The following is a 20,204-nucleotide window of genomic DNA, read 5'->3' on the forward strand; positions in this document are numbered from 1 at the left end:
CTTCCAGTGATGGTCATGTTCTGCCAGGCACTTAACCTGCCTCTTTATTAAAATGATTACTAAAGTAGCTCAAATTCAACAAGACATTTAAAGCAAGTTATAGGATACAAATACAATGTAAAATAAAGTGTCTTCACTTTTGAAGGATTTTGTCCCTTTTTAGGTAAAGTTAATCATGGGTAGTATCTATGGAAGTATTTTGGGAATTAAAGGCCTTAGCTCTTAAATATAAATCCTATTCCATAAGCCAATTCTGCCTATCCATTAGGCCAGCCTGGCCTTGGCAGAGAGGCTTTCCCAATTTGAAAAGTAAGATAAAAGCAGAATATGGGGAAAATCATATTGTTTGACCTGTGTGATGATGTCCCAGAAGCAGGAGGGGAGGGTGCTTCCTGTAAGTGGGTTCAGAGTAGGCAATCCATCCAGAGACCAGAAAACTTTCAGTTGTTGGAGGGAGAAATAAATTATCCCACCACTGTGCTCCAGATGCTCCTGAGGGTGCCATTTGGATGGAACTTCTTTCTGAGAAACAAATGAAAAACATGCTTTTCAACACTCCTGGCCCATGCTTCTTTCAAGCATAGCTCTGATCCCCTCCTCTAGGAAACTGACTTGAGTTGCTGGGCCAGGTTCACTGGGTGTTAGCAATTCCATCCCCCAACCCCCACCCCGCTTCGACTTGTATTGAAATAAAAACCACTATTTGAAAATACAAACATAAGAAATAATTTTTTACCTTGTTAATTACAGGAGGCTCTTGGGATATTTTTTCTCTGCCTATAGTGATTTTTTTCTGCCTTTGGTGACTTTTTTACTTTGGAAAGTTGCCACTCTTCCTTTTGCTGGCATTTCTTAGGTTGGTGTATAAATATGTTGGCAATTGTCTCTATACACCAGGAGTTTGGGTGGCGGCTGTGGTTGATCTCTTATTGACGATTTGCAATATGTGGTTCTGTACATGGGAATCTTTAATATCTACTTTTAAATAGGTAGATATTTATCTCTCAACCATCTTTCTAAATATCTTATATTTGGGAAAAATCCAAATTTATTTAAAAATGAACATATGTTAGCCTTTTTAAGTTAATTTGTTCATTAAGCAAATATTTGTTAATCACTCATCCATTCCTAGACACTCTCCCAGGCCCTGGAGATATAGAAATAAGCAAGACAGAGGTGGTAAAAAATCTCATGGATCTTACATTGTAGAAAGAGAGGGGAGTGATGAGACTGAAAATGAATAAAGAAGTAAATATACAAATGCCATGATATAATTTAGGTAGCTATAAATGCTCTGAGAAAAATAAAATTGGGGGATAAGATTAAAAAGTATTGGAAATGGGGTGAAAAACACCACTTTGTGTGGTCTAGAAAGATATCTATGGAAAAGTGACATTCAAGCTGAGACTCCAGTGACAGCCATGTCACTGTCTCTGGGGGTAGAGTATCCAGGTAGAGAGACTGTCAATGGCAAATCCTCATATAGAATGAACTTTGCAGGTTCAAGAAACTGCAGGCCACTGTAACTGGAACTAATAAATGATGAGAAGAGTGGAAGGGATGGGATCTGAGAGGTAGTGTCTCAGGATGTCTTCACTTTAAGAAATTGAGAAATGTGACTCAGACTGGATTAGACAATAAGGAAATTATCTCACAGGGGATGTTTGAAGGTAGGCCAGGCTCCAGGGTTAGTTGACATCATCAAAATGATCTATGACATCATTAAGATGCAGGTTTTCTCCACCTCTTTTCTATGCTATCTTTTGGCAGCTTCCCTTATGACCTCAAGCTGGTTGCGGTTGGTTTAGATACTATATTCAAGCACAATACATGGAGGAGAAGAAGGGGATTCCCAGAAGCAAATCATCTAATTTCCTTTCCTGTATCATTTGGCTGAGTTTGGATCTCAAGCCCATTTGTTTAAAAAACAACGGTAAGAATGGAGTTACCATGTTTGTTTATTCTCAGTTGTTATCAAAATGTGGTCTCTGAAACAGCAACATGAGTATTACCTGAGAATTAATTAGAAATTTAAGACTTAACAGAGAAAAGCAAATATCATATATTTGCACTTACATGTGAAACCTAAAAGCAAAACAAGACAAATGAATAAACAAAAAGTGGAATCAGGCCTATAAATATAGAGAACAAACTGATGGTTGCCAGAAGGAAGGAAATGGTGGGGGGAATGGGCATAATGGTTGACGGGGATTGGGAGATACAAGCTTCCAGGTATGGAATGAATAAGTTACAGGGATAAAAGGTACAGAATAGGGAATATAATCAACGGTATTGTAAAGCATTGTATGGTGACAGATGGTAGCTATACTTGTGGTGAGCATAGTATCACATATAGACTTACCAAGTCACTGTGTTGTAAACTTGAAATTAAAGTAACATTGTGTGTCAACTATACTTCAATTTTAAAAAAGAAATGCCAGACGTACAGAATCAGAAATTCTGTAAGTGGCATCCAGTCATTAATGTTTTTATAAGACTTCCAGGTGATTCTGATGTACACTCAATTGTTATTCTTAGCTTTAAAGCATGTAGCAAAGAGAACAAGGTATTAATTTGTGAGATATATGGACAGTTGTAACCTGTCTCTAAGTTTGAGAAAGCCAAAGAAAAGTGATTAGCAGTATTTCTACAGGTAAACACAGGCTAGGGAAGCTCATGCCAATTTTACCATGTCTTAAGGGAAAAGGCGAGAGGAAAGTAGATTTTAGTTATACCTAGAACATTAAAGCAGTACCTAGTCTAAGTAAATTGATGGCATAAATGAAAGGTCACCTGGGATTTGAATAAGATTAACTCAAACTCCCATTTCAAGCCCTGGAGCAATCCAGTGTCTTCCAGAAAGTTTATAACTTTTGGACGTGAGGTTTGTCTTCCTTCTTCTTCTTTTTAAAACTTTCAGAAAGCAGACATTATTTTTTTAGAACAGTTTTAAATTTAGAACAATTGAACAGATAGTACAGAGAGCTCCCAAATGCCACCCACCTGTTTCTCTATTATTAACATTTTATATTAGCGTGTTACATTTGTAATAATTAATGAACCAATTTTGAGATACTGTTTTTAACCTAAGCCCATAGTTTATCTAGATTTCCTTATTTTTATTCAATGTCCTTTTTCTGTTCCAGGATCCCATCCAGGGTGCCACATTACAGTTAGTTGTTGTATGTTTCTCTTGGATATGATGGTATCTCAGATTTTCTTGTTTTCCTGACAGTTTTGAGGAGTACTGGTCAGGTATATTGTAGGATGCTTTTCGAATGAAATTTGTATTATGCTTTTCTTGTGATTAGACTAGGCTGATGGGTTTTTGGGAGAAAGACCAAAGACATAAAATGTCATTATCACTGAGGACACACATCAGTATGATTTATGAATACTGATGTTGACCTTGATCACGTGGCTGAATTAGTGTTTCTCAGATTTCTCTATAGGGTGGAATATCTACATAATTTATTGGTAATTCTTCTGCATGGGAGATTTGTCTCTTTTCCCCATTTATTAATTTATTTAACCATCCATTTATGGTTTTTATTTTTTGGGTTATAATCCAACACTATTTTGTTGCTCAAATTATTTCAGCTTTGGCCACGAGGGACTCTTTCAGTTTGTTCCAGTGCCTCTTTAAATGCCACTGGAAGTTTTAGTTAGGGGAGAGAGATTCTTTGATATATCTGCTGAATAGAGAATAGATTGTAAATGAAAGCAAGAATAAATATAGGGAGGAATTTAACCTAGAGAAAACTGAAAATGGCTTGAACTAAAGTGGTAGCAATGGAGATAGTGAAAGGTGGCTGGATTTGGAATATGTTTCAGAGGTAGAATCCACAGTGTCAGCTGATGAATGGCATGTGGGGGCAAGGTAGAGAGCTGAAGGGAATGAAGGAGACAAATCATGGATAAAAGTAAAGGACCAAAGGACCAAAGAATCAAGAGTAATAGGTGAATGGTGGTGCTCTCAGGTGAGGTAGGAAAGTTGGCAGAGGATCAGGTTTTGAGCTTGAAAGTAAATTTCTGTGCTGGGCATGTTAAATTTGAATGCCTATTAAACATGCTAGACACATTAAGTGAACAGCTCACAGGTTTGCAAGTTGATAAGTAGGTTTGAACACGGGGAAAGGTCATGGTTGCAGGTGTAAATTTGGGAATGCTTAGCACCTAGATTGTATTCAGAGTCATGATAATGGTATTTAGAGTTTTGTAGCTACATAATAATGCTTTTAGGGAGGGGAGAAAGACCCAATAAAGAAGACTATGAAAGAGAAACCAATAGAAAAAACCATGGAGTCCGATGTCATAGAAGCCAAGGTAAGAATGGATTTCAGAAAGAAGGTAATAACACTGCAGAATGCTGCTGAGAGATTAAGGAAGATGAAAGCAGAAGATTTCTCATAAATTTGGCAAAAGGGGTGTAGGTGGTAATTTTGAAAAGAGCTATTTTAGTGGAGTGGTGGGGGATGAAAGTTTGTTTAGAGTGGTTTCAGAAAGAGTAGATAGTGAGAAAGTAGAGAATGACTGTTGGCAACTCTACATTAATTTTATTGTAAGAGTATCAAAAAATGGGATAGTAGCTGTGAGGTAATGTGGGTGTTGGTTCACAAACCAGCCCTCTTAACTTGGAGGGCAAGGAGAGACTGAATAAAGAGGCAGACTATTCCAGATTGGTAGTTTTTTTTTTAAGTTTATTTATTTATTTATTTATTTTGAGAGAGAGAGAGAGAGAGAGAGAGAGAGAGAGAGAGAGAGAGAAAGCAGGGAGGGGCAGACAGAGGGAGAGATTGAATCTCAAGCAGACTCCATGCTGTCAGCACAGAGCTTGATGCAGATCTGGATCTCATGAACCATGAAATCATGACCTGAGCTAAAACCAAGAATCCCCATGCTTGACTGACTAAGCTGCCCAGGCACCCCAATGTAGGTGGCAGGTTTTAATAAGCAAGGGAATTTGTTTATAAACCTCATCTTGGGCAGCTGAAAGATGAGTATATCTCTGCACCCACTTGCCAGAATCTTAAATGTTTATAAGGAGGCCTTAACTGGGTTCAGTCATGTAATATGTCCAGATGGTCTCAATGACACCTTATTTTCTCAAGGCTGTGTCCTTGGTCAGCCTCTAGTACAGGGAAGGCAAAGAAAATGCATATTCCAAGGACAAAAAAGTGAGCAAGGAGCCTCTGATTGCCCCAGTCCAGCTTGGAGGTCAACCAGCTGTCACATCCTTTTGATGACCTCTTCAAAATTTTTTTAATGTTTATTTATATTTGAGAGAGAGTGAGAGAGCGCGTGCACGTGCACACACTCATGTTGGGGAGGGGCAGAGAGAGACTGAGACAGAATTCGAAGCAGGCTCCAGGCTCTGAGCTGTCAGCACAGAGCTTGATGCAGGGCTTGAACTCACAAGCCCTGAGATCATGACCTGATCCGAAGTTGGACGCTTAACCAAATGAGCCACCCAGGTTCCCCTTGATGACCTTTTTAAATAGTGGGCTCAAGGAAGATTTTTTTTTAAATATGTGAAATATTTAAGTATGCTTGTATGTCAGTGGGAATGATCCAGCAGAAAGAAGTAAAATGATAATTAGAGAAGAGAGGAGATTGTTGTTATTTAGCAGAAAACAAAGGGACTTCAGTATGGGATGGTTACATTTGAGAGGGAAAGAGGATATGAGAACGTCTGAATATTGAGAAGTCCTAGGAATTAAAGAGAGTAAGTAAAATATGCTAAAGGCAAACTTTAACTTAAATTTAGGACTTGGGTTGCTACAATTCTGGTGTTTAAATCTGTAGCTAAGTCTGGATAGACATCTTTTCTGCATGTATCTTAAACTGAAGGGTTGTATAGGGATGAGTGTCCTGAAAAGATGCAAAGAAATACAAATGAAAGTAAGCTAAATTGAAAAGCATGCTGGCTAAAAATTTATCAAGGGAGATTGTAGGAATTAACTATAGCAAGATAGCAGGAGTATAAACAACAAAAAAGGGACATTGAAAAAAAAATCAAATGACAATTTTAATTGGCTTCTGAAGGGGAGATAACTTGGATCAAATTGAAAGTCAGAGAGGAAGGAAGAAGGTTAATTGGACATGGTTATTTATAAGTTTGTATGTCTTAAATTTCTTTGTCTATGAAAGTACCAACTATGTTATGCTTACGTAGGCAAGAATTGTGTATGAAAAAACTAGGCACATTCTGGTGATTTTTCAGAAGTATACTGACAGTATCACCTTTGAAGAATTGCATTGTGACCCTTTCAAGACAAGAATGAGAACTCTGCAGTTGACAACGTGGCCTGAGGGAAGGAAATGAGAAGGACAATTACCAGGATGCGGGAGTAGCACATGTGCCACGCCACATCATTCCAGACACTACATTCCCCCTTCCCAATACCTCATTTCCACCCTGTATGCATACGAATATTTCTTTCAAAGATGATAAAGAAGAAGGTAGCTATTTTCGAAAGCTGATAGAATGGGATGGTTAAGAATTTGGGCTCTGTGTTTCTTCTCAGTTTTATTACTCATTATTTAACATTTTTCAGCTAAAACTTTCTCATCTGTCTAATTATAATAACAACAGTACTCTCATATTCCGTGAGATTAGTGTGAGGTTTACATCCAAATCATACCCAGAATCACACCTTTTTAAAGAAAAAATACTTTCATATACGGAAGAGGAAGTAAATAACAAATGATGAACTACAATGTCTAAGGTGTTTTATGTACATTATAATATTTATTATTGTTATAAGTCTTGGAGTTAGTTGGTTTTGTCTCCATTTTACAAATGAGAAAACAGACGTTGATCAAGGTAATTATCCAAATCCACTCAACCAGAGGGTTAAACCCCTGTCTGATTTATAAACTATCCTTTTTCCCTTACATAATGCTACCATTCACTTCACTGATTTTAAGTTGAGGCCCAAAATAAATTAAATAACCAACATAATTGTGATTTGTATTTGTTTTGGCATACTGTTTACATAGACATGCCCACTGCTATTCCCACTATTAATTTTAGAAGTGTTTTCAATGTTGGCTGCAAATTGGAATCATCTAGGCAGATTAACACCATTATTGGCCTGGATCTGATGCAGAGATTCTGAATGAACTGTTTTGTAGACATTTTTAAGCTCTCTACGTAATTCTAATGTACAGCTAAGATTAAGAAGAATTGCACTAAAGGAAACTCGATTCCCCACAGCTGTTTTGAGCCGCAGTGGTTATTTTTTTGGGTCATATGATCCTGTAATACTCTCTCTTTCCCCTACAATTTGTTGGGTTAAAATTAGTCAGTTTATAGGATGATTAATGGCTCATGGCATATCTTTATATAAAAAGATTGTATGGGCTAATCAAATGCTCTCTTTTTTGAAATTCAATTGGAAAATACCAAGAAAAGAAAGTTGTAAGCTAGTAGTTTCCAAACTTTTTTGGGCATTAGAATTAGCTGGAAGCTTTTAAAACTTTCAATGGCCTGCCTTAACTCATACACATCTAGTCAGAATGTCTAGGGTGGGAGCCAGGCATTAGTGTTTTTTTTTTTAATGTTTATTTTTTGAGAGAGAGGGAAAGAAAGAGAGAGAGAAAGAGCATGCACTCAAGTAGGGGAAGGGCAGAGAGAGACTGAGACAGAATTGGAAGCAGGCTCCAGGCTCTGATCTGTCAGCACAGAGCCCGATGCAAGACTCGAACTCATGAACCGTGAGAGCAGGCCCTGAGCGAAAATCAAACACTTAACTGACTGAGCCAGGAACCCCAGGCATTAGTATTTTTTTAAAAATCCCAGGTAATTACAAGGTGCATCAAAATTTGGGAACCACTGCAGTGAAAAGATAGGAGCTTAAGCCTAATGGTCATGATGTAGAGCAATATTTTTCAAATTTAAATGCTGATTCTGATTTAATAGGTTTGGGGTAGGGCACAAAGTTTCTAACAAGCTCCCAGGTGAATACATAATGCTGGTCAACTGTATTAGCATTATGCTGAATACATAATGCTAGACAACTCTCTAAGTAGCAATAAGAATCTAAGAAACCGTGGGCGGAAGCACAAACCAAAATGCGGAATGGAGATTATGAGATTAACAACAAAAAAGATATAGAATAGAACAGCACTACAATAAAATTCTCTGAGCTCCTGATGCTGAGATTTGAAGAGGTTCCTTGGATATGGAAAGAACTTTAAGTGCCTGTTGTTCCTTAAAATCCAGTTTGGATTTTCTGACCTTCTTGGCGTGTGTGTTTTCACACTAAACCTTTATTAACTGAAGCAAGCTGCGCCAGATACTTTGGTTGCTTTCCAATTTGTTCCCTTTTTGTATTATTTATTGTGGCAGAACAAACTACCCTTGAAACTTAACGGGTTACAACAGATATTTATAATCTTATAGTTTCTGTGGGTCAGGAATTCAGGAGCAACTGATGTGGGGGATTCTGGATCAGGATTTCTCATGAGTCTGTAGTCAGGATAATGGCAAGGGCTGTGTTCATCTGATGATGGAGCTGGAGGATCCGTGTGCAAAAGGCTCATTCATATGGCTGTTGGCTGGAGACCTCAGTTCTTTACCATGTGGGATTCTTTTTAGAGTGTCCTAGTGACATTACCATTTGTTTCCATCAGAGTGAACTATTCAAGAGAGAAACAGATCAAGACAGAAGCTGCACTGTGTTTTCTGACCTATAATTTAAGCAATAGACCATCGCTCCCACTTTATTCTTTTTGTTAGGAATGAGCCATTAAGTCCAGGTCATGGAGAAGGGCAATTAGAGTCCCCCTGTTGAAAGGAGTGTCATATAATTTGTGGACATATTTAAACAACCACAGGTGTTTCCTCTTTGACATAGCCATGTGTTTTAGAGAAAGCTGTTTACACCTGCTCTAGGTGGATGGTTCTCAAAGAGCATCAAAATCTCCATAACTTGGGAACTGAGTATGAAAACACCATCCCTAGCGTGAAAGTATTGTGAGGGTGGGAGTCAGTGATCTGTGGTTTAACAAGCTGTCCAGGTGATTTTAATTCACACTCCAATTTGAGAACCATTAGCCTCATCTGGTCTCGGTAATTCAATTACCACTGTCAGCTGGGAACCAAGTTCTGGCCAATTAGCTGTGAGTGGGTATATATTGGGGGCTTCTGGGAAAAGCTTAGTTGCTATAAAGGAGCAACTATTGGCAGTGCTTGGTCTTGTGGTTTTGAAGTGGCTGCAATTTGTCTTCTTACCCGCTTGAGGTGGAAGGCATGAGTTAGAGCACAAGTGGCAGATCTTTGGAGATGGATGGCTGCACCCTGCACCACTTTACAGTAGTCTGTGTTGCGGACCTGTGACTAGGTGAGTTCGTAAATTCCCTTATTATTTATGCCAACATGAGGCAATGTTGTCTATTACATGCTGTTGAAATCCTGGTTGACAATCTAAGTGGATACTTAAAGTGGTCACCTTAGTGATTTTTCTCAATCCTATCTGTGTATTTGGGCTATATGGGAAATTAAAAAAATATAATTTTGGATCACTTCTAGGGAATCTAGCCCATGTTGAATTTCTCAAGAGGTGATTTTGAAGTACAGGCAGCATTGAGAACCATGGGTGATTACAGTTACTGAGGTTCTATTTGTCCAGTTATCGAAACCCATTTTGCCTTAATATTCCAAACTATGGTGAGAGTTACAAAGTAAAAGAAGTAGGTGGGCAGTATTCCTAAAAGTGGAATAAAACTCATTTTATACAGTTGATGCTAAAATAATATTTGCTAGGTTAACATGACCACTTCTCTAAGTTTATAAACTAATTCTCTCTGATATTTCTAGTTTCTTCTCAGTCCATGGGTGGTTCAGTCTGAATGGTTATAGAGGGGTGTCTGTGAGGAAGCAATTCTTGTCAGTTTCTTGAGTCATTTTTGTTGTTTTGCTTACATAAAAAGGCAACTCTAGCAACACTTCTCACTTGTCTTTGGAAAATTATTTCTGGGTTAAGGATCTTTTTGTTTCTCCACCAACTTCTTAACATCACTTCTTATTATGTAATTATTATTCCATTCTGAAATATCCCAGTAGAAGATGGGCTTCAGGATATTCATTATATAATTGCTGGATGTGATTGGGCATTGCTGGTAACCTAAGTTTCCATCACTTGGAAAATGGAAAAACAAAATAGGGTAGTTGTGCTCCATGGAAGGCTGTACTGAGAAGAAAAGAACAAGATGTACATTCAGCTGCTTGGTTAGGACTAAAAAACCTCTTGTTGAATGAAAAACATAAACAGCAAAGTCTATATCATAATATAATTTTTAGAAGTTGTAAAACAGATCAACCTCAATATATAATTATATTTAAAGGATTATATGTAGCTTTGTATGTTTTTACACACGTATACATTTGAATTTATGTAATTAGTGTTAAACACAGTATGCTTTATGTAAGGGGAAGGAAAGGAGAAAAACTAGTGATGAAGAGGAGATATCTAAAACAAGAGTCTTGCTGGTTGGAGCCTAGCCAGGAATGCCAAAGGAACAAAAGAGTCTTGCAAGGAACAACGAGGGTATGCCATGAACAGAGGACTAATGTTATCCATTTTCTGTACCTGGTAACACCACCCTGTCCTAAACTTAGGACAGCCTCTAAAACCTTGAAAAACGCTGTGGAATTTAAAAACCTGTAACAGAGCTTGAGAATTTCATATTAAATAGTCATAAATAAAAGGAAGTTTAAGCCTAAAGGCTTTGTTTAAATGAGTGTCAGGGTGAACCTGTGTTTGTACAGGTTGTGCAGGTGAAGAAATTGTTAAAATGTAGCCAGTGCTCCACTTGCTTCCTATAAAATTCACAGGAAGATACTGTGTGGACTAGTGGAGCCCCTGTTGTAACTTCTATTTTGAGAGTTAAGTGGAAGCTCCAGGAAGGTGAAGACCATTTCCTTCATATGGTATGCCTGTACTTAGCACTGTGCTGGGTCACATGGTTAGTCCCTAACAAACATTTTGTGCAAGAATGAATTAGATGTTTGTTTATTTTTGAGAGAGACAGAGCATGAGTGGGGGAGGGGCAGAGAGTGAGGGAGACACAGAATCTGAAGCAGGCTTCAGGCTCCCAGCTGTCAGTACAGAGCTCAATACCAGGCGCCCCTCTTGCAAGAATGAATTAAAAGTGTTTGGCACAGAGCTGCCTGGATAGCTCAGTTGGTTAAACACCTGACTTGATTTTTGGCTCAGATCACCATCTCACAGTTGGTGAGATTGAGCCCTGTGTCAGGCTCTGCGTTGACATCAAGGAGCCTGCTTGGGATTGTCTGTACCTCTCTCTCTCTGCGCCTCCCCTGGTTGTGCTTGGCTGTGCTCTCTCTTTCTCAAAATAAATAAATATGAAAAAAAAGTAGCAAAAATATTGGGCAGGTTAAAGCTGATGAAGGTCTAATTTCTTTAAGTGGCATATTGGTGAATCTTACTCAAAACTTCTCAAATATACACATAAATTAAACATTTATGTGGTAGTGTGGAAAAACGCTTGAAGTAAAATTTCATCTTAGTAGGATAAGCAGTATAGTCTAATGATCAAGGGTTTGGGCCTTGGACATGGGCATGGTGATGTGACAGTCTTAGCCTTGGATCATTCTCCTCACCAACACCTGGTAGAACCAACACTCTGTAGAGCTGCATTTCTTGGGTTCTTAATCAGGCAGGCTCATGAGGAATTCTGGAGGAGGGCCCCTAGCAACCTGATGGAGCATGCTTTCCGGGCGATTCTAATACCGGGTTAACACGTGAGAACTCCTAGCGTGAAACATTCATTATACTACATTACCTTCACTGTTTCTCTTTTGAGACCCATGCTTTTACTTGAACATTTGCTTGAGGATCCAAAATAATTGCTGTATTCAGACCATGCCTATTTTTCTACTTGGAGATAGTGGGAAACAAAGTCTTGTGGTATACCATATGGAGGTGGGTTTTGCATTCAGTGGAGTCTGATAATACTCATTGTCTGGAGGCTAAAAGACCTGCTAGAAAAAGGTGAAATAAAAATAATCAACATTTCACTGTAATGAATCATTCTTTCTACTCCTATATTTTAGTATTGTTCAAGGTGACTAAGCGTGTTTTCAGATAAGTATAAGATGAAGTACACAGGAAAGGATGGCAAATGTTTAATATTAAGATCTGAAAATCATGATGGGAGACAAGAATAAATCAATGATTTAAAAATAATTAAATAAAAAACAGTAACAGTAAATCGGTGGAGAAATATGTGCCAAAGGAAGCACTTGGGAAATAGTCTTGTTACAGGGAAAGTCATGGCACTAAATTACTAAATTTCACTTAAGCTTGCTTTGACAAATGAAAACAATGACTACCAATAAATGGAACATAAAATAACCGCCTTTTAATACCATATACCTAGAAATTTGTCTAAAGTAAAAAATGGTAACCAGTCAACAAGTAGTATTACAGGGTATTACCATCATTGGCCTATATGAGCCTCTTATTTTTCTTACATATCTTTCCTGCTTTTCCATTCCATTTCAGGTAACCGTTCTGATAGGTTTTATATACACTTTTTTATTTCTCTTTTGGCAAGTTTTGTATTTTGTAGACAAACATTAAAAAAAAAGGTATACAAAAGAGAAAATTAGAATATACTCTTGGTACTCATTACCGGCCTGAATAATAAACTCCTGGCCCAGATTACTTTGAAGCAAGTCTCAGACTCAATTTCTTAATTTATATATTTTAAATTTATATAAATGAGTTTATAGTATTTTGTAAGTATATGGTATTTATTTCTTGACACTGCTTTTTGGTGATTCGCATCTGTGTTTGTGGGTACATCTAGTCTGTTCTAACTACTTCATGGTACTCTGTGGTGTATCTATCACATATTCATTCATTTTTCAGGGGTGGAAGTTGGGGGATACCTGGATGGCCTTTGTTGGTACCTTAACACAAACAGAACTATAACAAACACCTTTATACATGCCACCTGCTGTACCTATGTGAGAATTCCTTTGTGATGTATGCTCACATATGGAATTAGAAGTCAAAGTATATAAGTACTTAATTTGACTAAGTGGTGTCAGATCGGTATGGAAATTCTGGAGAGCAATATGTACATGCACTAGGAACATTTGGAACCACCTAACATTTCCCCCTAGTTGGCTAGGCATAAAATGATACTGCATCAATTGCCGTTTTTATTAGTAATAGGTGTGACCATACTTTGATAGTGTTCGCTTTTCGGGTTCCCTGTTCTGTAAATTGTTTCTACCCTTGTTAAGTTTGGACTTGGGTAGTTTCTTCAAATCGGTGATCTGTTTAACTCTTACTGTGATGGTCTTGTATAGAAATTCTTAATTTAGGTACAAGCTAAATCTTCATTTAGTCTTTATCCTTGTGATGAATTTGTCACTTTAAGAAATTCTTCTTTGCCTTTATTTTGAGGATATGCTTCCATATTACTGACTTCATGGTTGACTTTTCCTGTTGATGTCTTCTTCTATTTGTAGCCCAGCTTTTATAGTTGAGTAGGAATTTATTTTAACTTTTCTATATATGAACCAGTTTTTCCAGATCTATCTAAATTACCCTTTCACCATTGATTTGTGGGGTCATTTTTTTATTACATATTAAGTTCCCTTATGTAAATCAGTGCCTCAGATCTCTATCCCATTAGGTAATTTGTGTTTTGTAAAAGTACCATACTGGTTCTTATTAGTGTTGGTAGTATATCTTCACGTGTCTAGTGTAACATGATAGCACTTTTTTCTTTCTTTTCAATGCTGTTATTCATGTACTTTTGTTTTCATACACATTTTATTTATTTATTTTTTAAATTTTTTAACGTTTATTTATTTTTGAGACAGAGAGAGACAGAGCATGAATGGGGGAGGGTCAGAGAGAGTGGGAGACACAGAATCTGAAACAGGCTCCAGGCTCTGAGCTGTCAGCACAGAGCCTGATGCGAGGCTTGAACTCACAGACTGTGAGATCATGACCTGAGCGGAAGTCAGACACTTAACCGACTGAGCCACCCAGGCGCCCCGTCATACACATTTTAGAATAAACGATTTTGAGTCCAGCTGGAGTTTGATCAAATTTAATGTAACCCTAATCCAATCTAGGGGATGAAATAGTCTCTCATGATAATTGCTCTCACCCATGATTTTTTTTTTTTGCTCTCACCCATGATTATGGAAATCTCCATGTATATTCATCTTCTATGTCCTTTATTAGATTAAGATTCTTCTATATGAGATAATTTCTTTAAGCTGAAACTTAGATACTTGATTGTTGACTATTGTACATAAATCAAGTAAGTGGAATATTACAGTATTTCTATTTTTGTGACTGGTTTATTTCATTTAGCATAATGTTCTCCAGGTTTATCCTTGTTTTCACAGCAGGATTTCCTTTTCCTTTTTTGTAAGGCTGAAAAAATAAGCTATTGAGCATATATACCACATTTTTTATCCACCTGTTGATGGACATTTAAGTGGTTTCCATATCTTAGTTACTATGAAAAATGCTGCAAAGAACATGGAAATGCAACTATCCCCTGAACATCTTTATCAGTTCTATTGGATATATACCTAAAAGTGGGGTTGTTAAATTATAAATGATTGCATTTTTCACTTTTTTTTGAGGAACTGCTATACTGTCTTTCATTGTGGCTGCACAGTTGTGCATTTCCATCAATATATATGTATTTTTAATCCATGTTAACAGGTGTTAAGTGATAACTCCTTGTGGTTTTGATTTGCATTTCCCTGATGTTAAGCACCTTTTGATACCTATTTGCTATTTGTAGGTTGTCTTTGGAGAAATTTAATGAAGTTACTTGTTTTGGTTGGTTGGTGTTGGTGGGTTGGTTTTGATTTGGATATTAGCCCCTTATCATATAGTTAAAATCATCTATTTCTTTCATAGGTTGCCTTTGACTCTGTTGATGGTTTGTTTGGCTATGCAGTATCTTCTTAGCTTTGTAGTTCTATTTATTTTTGCTTTTTTGTTACTTAAGCTTCTGGTGTCCTATCACACAGTTACTACCTTGATGACTGTCATGAAGCTTTCCCTCTATATTTTTTTGGGGTGGTTTTGTAGATTTAAACCTAATACCTGAATCTTCAGTCCATTTTGAGTTGGTTTTTTATATAGTGTAAGATCTTCAACTTGTTGAAGAGATTGTCACTTACTGTGTGTTCTTGGAATCCCTGTTGAAGATCAGTTAACTGTGTGTGTATAGCTTTATCTCTGGGATCTCTATTCTGTTGCATTGGTCTATATGTCTTCCTGCCAATACCATACTGGTTTTGATTACTAGAGTTTTGTAATACATCTTGTTATCAGCAAGTGTGATGCCTTTCACTTCATTCTTAAGATTGCTTTGATATAGTTGATCTTTGACTATTGAGTCTTCTGTGGTTATATGTATATTTTAGGATTTTTTGTATTTCTGTAAACTGCATTGGATCTGTAGATCTCTTAGGATAGTATGTACATCTTCACAATAGTGATGTAATATCTTCATCAATTAAGTATATTAAGCCCATTTTAAACAGTAATTGTTTCAGATGGTATATATTGGTGTCTTAAAGGTTTTTATTCTCCTTAGTTGGATATTTTTCACTTAAGATTTCCTCCTTTCCTAAGGATATCAGCTATTATGTATAATCACGTAGGGACATAGTCCTTTAGAAGGACTAAAGACCAGTTACTAATCTGCATTCTGTGAATTTAAAGGAGAGGAGAGACAGGTGAGAGGTTAGAAAGGCCTAAGCATCACAAACCACTGTTTGCTACCCTCTCTTCAGGCAAAAGTCTGGTCAGGTTTTTGCCTTCTAAATGCCAGAGATGTTAAAATAGGGATTGAGATGTAAAACACGCATCTTGAGGTTTTAGAGAAATATTAAGTGAATGTGCTGGACAGTCACTTTTTCATTTATTCCTTACTTCAGGAGTGCTTTAAGCTAGTGTGGTTTTAGTCTATGCTGGTACCTGTGACCTAATGACTTTGTGATGAAGAGTCTGGCAATCCTTTTCCAATACAATCTGGGAAGGGAAATGAGAATTTAATTGCACCATGTCCTTTCACTGCCACCATCACCCAAGACCTTGAGACCAGAGAATTTGATCCTGCAAGTACACAGTTATGGGAGAGAAAGAAGGAAAGAGTAAACTTACTATAGTCCAAGGTTAACAATATTGCACCTAAGGATAGTAGTGACAAATATTCAATGTGGCTAAGAGTTAAATTTCAAGGGGAAAGTATACTTGTTTTCCTTAGGAAATTGTATTTCTTACAGTAATAAGACTTAAACATAATTTATAGCTCTCTTTGGCTAAACATTCAGAAATAACAGATTGTGTAAACTCTGCAGAATCTGACCATAATGTTCTGTGAACAGATTTTTGGGTGATAGGAATTTTGGTGGAATTGAGTTAAGAATGATTTATGGATGAGGAAGATATTGTCAGGAAGGCCAATTCTTGGGCAAGTAGGAGTTAGTGCAACAAAACCCCAAGCTAGGAGAGTTGTGCATAGGAGAGCAGTTTATAGTTGATCAATGTAGGAGGTAGTCTGAAGAGAATGTGATTGGATGAGAAATGACATTGGAGAATTAAGTTGGAGACAAATCAGGATAGGGTATGTATACCATGTTAGGGATGGGAGCTTTATCTTCAAGACAATGAAACTTGGTAGTATTGATTAAAAGTGAAATACATGGTAATAGACCAGGAGAGTTCATGTGATTAGGTAAACATATGGGTAATAAACTTTGTACATGGTTTGGACTTGTAAAAAGACACAATTACTTGTATTTTCCCCCCATAGGGGAAATTTTTTTTAGTAAGTATGTAGGTTGCTAATTTTAGATACGATGTACTCAGACTTAAATAAATATGCATTTCAGATATTTAACTGGGCATCCTGTTTATATTTGATCTGGAAACCCTATGAGTAGGGTGTACTAAGTCAATAGAATCAGGTGAATATGGCCCAAGTAATAAACATCCTTATTACAAAAATATGAGTGATGCTAGTTTGGTGAAGTTGATGATATTTTAGAGGATAACAGAGGGAAGAGCTGGCTTGGAGTTGAGGAACAAATTTGTGCAAGTGAAAATTAAGTACTGATGGCAAGGGGCTTTAATTGTGGCTGAGCTTCCAGGTGTGTATAGGTAACAACCAATGGATAACTGCTCCAGGGAATAACTGCATCCTCTGAGGGTCTCACAGAATGGAACAACTGGTCCCTTAGTGGAAAGGATATAATATGCCAGATGGATAGTAAACAAAGCTATGGTGACTACATATCAGATAAAAAGCAGTTCTAAGGACATAGAAGATATCTACAAATTTAAACTTAAGAGAATCCAATAACCCTAATTATTTAAAACAGAAGTCTGTAAAATCAAGGAGATGAGAACCATCATAGTTGAATTGGGATTAGAGGAAAATATACAACGTCTGTTGCTCTAACTAAATCCCATTACTTATGCTTTAGTGCAAGCAAGGAAGGGTGAGACCACCTGGAATTGTAGGTTGAGACGGTAGTTACCCAGTCAAATGCTGGTAAGGCATCAAATAGATTAAACACTGAAAAAAAAGAAGAGGTCACTTTGACCTCTAAAATTGGTTTTAGAAAGGAGCAGAAGTCATATTGTAGAAGGTCTAAGATTAAATATGAGGTAACAGTGTAGCCATTAAGAGCCTTACCATCTCTTTGACAATGGGAGCCACAGAAATATGGGAGTGATAATGAGCCTTCTTTGGTCTCAATGTAGCATGTTGATAACTATATTGCCTTAAACATGACCACATTAGAGTTTCTCTGAGGTGGCAGCTCTCAAATTTGCAGCCATTAGTGAGGAACAAGTACATTCAATGCTGATTTCCAAATTTAAAGGGGATTAAAATAATTATTTTCCTTCAGTCACTCACTTCACTGAATGACTGTAATGGACCCTGCCTGATACTGTACTATTCTATGAAGGAAAAATAATTGACCCCAGATAAGTCAATGTAAGCAATTTAATACACGGAATTATTTACCTAGTTGACAAAAGACCTAAAGGAGCAACTAGGGGATCACAAAGGAACACAGGGCCATCTTGGACTGGAGGGAAGCAGGAGAGAATATGGTGTTGTAAGAATCAGGAGGCTGTTGATATTTTGAACTATGGAGAGAACTGCCTTAATGGAAGCTAGAACTGCAGACAGAAGGGCTATCAAGTGGCACCTGGAGCCATGGAACAGGCAAAGTCACTGCTGAAGGCATTGACTGAGTTGGAAAAAGAGGCATAAATACTCTAGCTTTAGTTCCTCAATTCCTCTAGTCTTATATCAATGCCTCCCCATTAACTGATGGTACTTGGGAAGCAAATGGCAAAGGAGCTGAGGCAGGAGAAAGGAGGGATATATAGAGATGTGGGAACAATCAAGACATCACCAACTCAGGGAGGCAGACTTAAAGCATAAGCCTTCTGCCCTTCTTTCTTGTCTCTGTTGTAGGATAGCTATTTATCCCTACCTAATTAGGGCAGGAAGAAATATTTGACCTTTTTATGTGTAAGCAGTGTTTATTTTTCTATCTACAGGCTTCCAACCTTGGAGCTAAGAACATATCTTTTTCTCTGCAATCAAACCCACAGTACAAAGTCAGTTACATTGCCTATCTAGGGAGAGTAAAAGGGAAACTACTTAGTGGAGACTATTGATTCCAGATTCTGGTCAGGACTTGAATTTCCAGGTGGAATTTATATTATACAAACCACAGATCTAAGACATAAAACCATACACACTGTTCCAGCTGTGGCTTACCTGCTTACAAATACCTTACCCTTTAATTAAAGGTATTCACCAAGACAGTATAGTTTCATCAGAAAATTGTAACTACGTTAAATTAGCCTGGATTTGTGTTAGCTCTTTGGGTCTTTTCAACAGTTATTTGAGGTCTGCCTGCTTCTTTGCATTAACTACTGTCAAGCATGGGTTCACAAAACATTCTTGGATATTTTATTCTTATTTATAAAGCACACCTCTTCATCTCCATTAACTATCTTTGGGAGATTATTCAATTTTGATTTTTTTACACGACAAATTATTCCTCCTACCTTATCTACAAAATTGATAAACACAACTTTTATACCTTCTTCCAGGATGTTGATAAAATATTGATGGTATTGGATTTCCTTAGTATCAATTCATTAATTAGCCTTCTTTGGACACAGTTCAACTAGAAACCTGCCTAGCTACATTTTCTGCCAATCTATATTGGGCCATTTTGTCTAGAGATGATGTTTGCAACCCATTTATTTAGGTAAAGCCATTTATTTGACAAGATTTGGTCTTAATTTATATTGCTTTATAATTAGTGTTTTCTGCAAGTGCTCAAAAATAATTTGTTTGATAGCCTATTATTAGAATTGCATACAGGAATGAAGTAAACTTACTGGTCTACTGCTCTAAGAAGACATCAGAGCTTTTTTCCTTTTCATTTTTCAGTGATCTCCATTCTGACTTCACAAAGAAAAAAATCCGTCTTCTGGGAATCCATAGGCAAGGTCTTGTATTAGAATTAGTAATAAAAACGGGAGTGGAAACAAGTGATGTTCTTTCCATGTAGGGATTCTTTATTTTATACATCTGGGAAAATTTAAAGCATAAGCAATAAATAAAATCACCTATAATCTATATCAGATGGTGATAGCATTTGGTGTTGAGTAACAGACACATGAAAAATTATGGCTTAAATTTGGAGTTTTAGACACTTCGTGAAACCTTCACAGATGGGCAGTCCTGAGCTGGCATGGCATTCCACGATGGTGTTAGACCTAAGCTCTTTGTACCTTTCTGCACACTTCATAGGGCAAGTTAGCAGCCCTATCTTTAGCCTTGTATACACATCCCAGGCTGGAAGAAAAGGTTGCAACATGTACACAATATCACCTCTGGTTTACAAATGAGAAAATGGAGGCACAGTTTCCCAAGGTATAGAGCTAGTAAAGCACGAAGTCTGAGGTTTTATTATTCATTTCTCCAACTCCCAGGTACATGTTCAAATACATTTTGCTAACATTTTACTAGCATGAGTTTAAATTGTTTTTTCACTGTAAAAAGATCTCAGAGTTCATGGTTTTGACTTATTTACTTAGGAACCAAACTACAATGTCTCATGTGACCCATCCCTTTTTTATAAT

The 20,204-nt window shown here is 37.2% G+C and overlaps 1 long non-coding RNA gene across 1 annotated transcript; it reads left to right on the top strand.

Annotated features, from left to right (window-relative positions):
* Positions 1-1,776: 1,776 nt before the first annotated feature.
* LOC123386332 lies at positions 1,777-7,046 on the top strand. Its single transcript, XR_006600116.1, has 3 exons — positions 1,777-1,933; positions 3,147-4,326; positions 6,224-7,046. It is a non-coding gene; the product is annotated as an uncharacterized LOC123386332 (long non-coding RNA).
* Positions 7,047-20,204: the final 13,158 nt, after the last annotated feature.

Source organism: Felis catus, chromosome B3, assembly GCF_018350175.1.
Source record: "Felis catus isolate Fca126 chromosome B3, F.catus_Fca126_mat1.0, whole genome shotgun sequence".
NCBI lineage: Eukaryota > Metazoa > Chordata > Mammalia > Carnivora > Felidae > Felis > Felis catus.